This window comes from Egretta garzetta, unplaced genomic scaffold (assembly GCF_000687185.1).
Source record: "Egretta garzetta isolate BGI_Z169 unplaced genomic scaffold, ASM68718v1 scaffold407, whole genome shotgun sequence".
In the NCBI taxonomy this organism is placed as follows: domain Eukaryota; kingdom Metazoa; phylum Chordata; class Aves; order Pelecaniformes; family Ardeidae; genus Egretta; species Egretta garzetta.
In genome coordinates, this window is record NW_009260183.1 from 23,195 (window position 1) to 26,047 (window position 2,853).

Here is a 2,853-nt window from a genome sequence, read left to right on the forward strand (position 1 = left end):
CAGGATGAAACTTGGGGGAAAATCACACAAAATTGTCTTATTTGTGCATTTTGAAAGACGGGGGATGAAAGAGGCTCCCCCTGCCCCCCAAATGAGGGGGTTTTACCTCAAAAACCCAACAAAGAATGGCACTTACTGATTTTCCGATCACGTTCCTCTGGAAAGAAAAGGGAGGGGAGAGAGTAAAAAAAGGCGAGAAAATTATTATTAAATATTTCCGTCTTATTATTAAATATTTTCCCCTGCGAGATTTTAAAAATCGGGGTTTGCTGAGGAAGGAATCGGCCCAAAGCAGCTGGAAATGCAAAACCTTTTATTTTTCAACATTTTTTTTATTTTTAAACCCAGCGCTTTTGCATAATCGAGGTGAATTTTATTTTATTTTATTTTATTTATTTTATTTATTTTTTCATTTTAAGGAAATAAAGCTTCTTACCCAGGTCTGAGGTCAGCTTGCCTTAAATGGAAAGAAAGAAATTAATATTAACTTTAACTTGATTTTATTTCCCTGCCAACACCACCTGGCTGCAGCCAGTGCTGCCCTGGACCCCCTCCAGGGGTCTGTAGCCAAAAGGCCCAAATTCGGTGGCCAACAGGCCCAAACTCTGCTGCCATAAGGTCCAAACTCCCCGGCCCAGAGGCCCAAATGCCGCGACCAAGTGGCCCAAACTCCCCAGGCCAAGAGGCCCAAACTCCACAACTAAAAAGGCCCAAACTCCCTGGCCCAGAGGCCCAAATTCCCTGGCCCAGAGGCCCAACCTCTGCAGCTAAAAAGGCCCCAATTCTGTGACCAATTGGCCCAAACTCCATGGCCAAGAGGCAAAAATTCCACAGCTAAAAAGGCCCAAATGCATTGGCCAAGAGGCCCAAACTCCCCAGCCCAGAGGCCCAAACTCCCCAGCAAAAAGGCCCAAACTCCGTGGCTAAAAAGACCCAAAATTGGCAACCAAGAGGCCCAAACTCCCTGGCCCAGAGGCCCAAACTCCCTGGCCAAGCAGCCCAAATTCCGCAGTTAAAAAGGCCCAAAGGCCGTGGCCAAGAGGCCCAAATTCCCTGGCCCAGACGCCCAAATTCCTCAGCCCAAACCTCCCACATATTTCATAAATTACTGAATAACCGGACGCAGAATGCGTGGGCCTTGCACCATTGCCCGAAGCTTTTATTTCTACCAGGAACAAAAATTAAAGACACTTACTGATTTTTCTGTCACGTTCCCCTAAAAAGAGAAAATAAAGAGGAAATTTGGATGGCCCAGAAGTGCGTGCCGGCTCTCGGCTGCACCTGTGGACCTCGCGCCGTCCTCCGCCTCCCCATTTTGTGGTGGTTAAAATGGGAAATGACGCTTTTTTGTTAAAATTTGTCATGATTTGATTTGGGTTTTAGCCCAGATTGGGCATACGGGGGGGGTTACGGATGCGCAGGGCTGGGGGCGTAACCACCTCATCCCCCTAAAAACCGGCAGTGAAATAGAGACGGAAAAGGAAGGAAATTCCTTACCAAGCTCCACGCTCAGGATGTCTGGGAAAAAAAAGGAAAAAAAAGAGAGAAATAAAACCTTTTTTTTTTTTTTCCAGGGCCCTTCCCGGTCCTTCCCTTGCTTGGGAAAATCATGGCATTTTTAAACCCAGCGCTTTTGCATAATCGAGGTGAATTTTATTTTATTTTATTTTATTTATTTTATTTATTTTTTCATTTTAAGGAAATAAAGCTTCTTACCCAGGTCTGAGGTCAGCTTGCCTTAAATGGAAAGAAAGAAATTAATATTAACTTTAACTTGATTTTATTTCCCTGCCAACACCACCTGGCTGCAGCCAGTGCTGCCTTTGACCCCCTCCAGGGGTCTGTAGCCAAAAGGCCCAAATTCGGTGGCCAACAGGCCCAAACTCTGCTGCCATAAGGTCCAAACTCCCCGGCCCAGAGGCCCAAATGCCGCGACCAAGTGGCCCAAACTCCCCAGGCCAAGAGGCCCAAACTCCGCAACTAAAAAGGCCCAAACTCCCTGGCCCAGAGGCCCAAATTCCCTGGCCCAGAGGCCCAACCTCTGCAGCTAAAAAGGCCCCAATTCTGTGACCAATTGGCCCAAACTCCATGGCCAAGAGGCACAAATTCCACAGCTAAAAAGGCCCAAATTCATTGGCCAAGAGGCCCAAACTCCCCAGCCCAGAGGCCCAAACTCCCCAGCAAAAAGGCCCAAACTCCGTGGCTAAAAAGACCCAAAATTGGCAACCAAGAGGCCCAAACTCCCTGGCCCAGAGGCCCAAACTCCCTGGCCAAGCAGCCCAAATTCCGCAGTTAAAAAGGCCCAAAGGCCGTGGCCAAGAGGCCCAAATTCCCTGGCCCAGACGCCCAAATTCCTCAGCCCAAACCTCCCACATATTTCATAAATTACTGAATAACCGGACGCAGAATGCGTGGGCCTTGCACCATTGCCCGAAGCTTTTATTTCTACCAGGAACAAAAATTAAAGACACTTACTGATTTTTCTGTCACGTTCCCCTAAAAAGAGAAAATAAAGAGGAAATTTGGATGGCCCAGAAGTGCGTGCCGGCTCTCGGCCGCGCCTGCGGACCTCGCGCCGTCCTCCGCCTCCCCATTTTGTGGTGGTTAAAATGGGAAATGACGCTTTTTTGTTAAAATTTGTCACGATTTGATTTGGGTTTTAACCCAGATTGGGCATACGGGGGGGGTTACGGATGCGCAGGGCTGGGGGCGTAACCACCTCATCCCCCTAAAAACCGGCAGTGAAATAGAGACGGAAAAGGAAGGAAATTCCTTACCAAGCTCCACGCTCAGGATGTCTGGGCAAAAAAAGGAAAAAAAAGAGAGAAATAAAACCTTTTTTTTTTTTTCCAG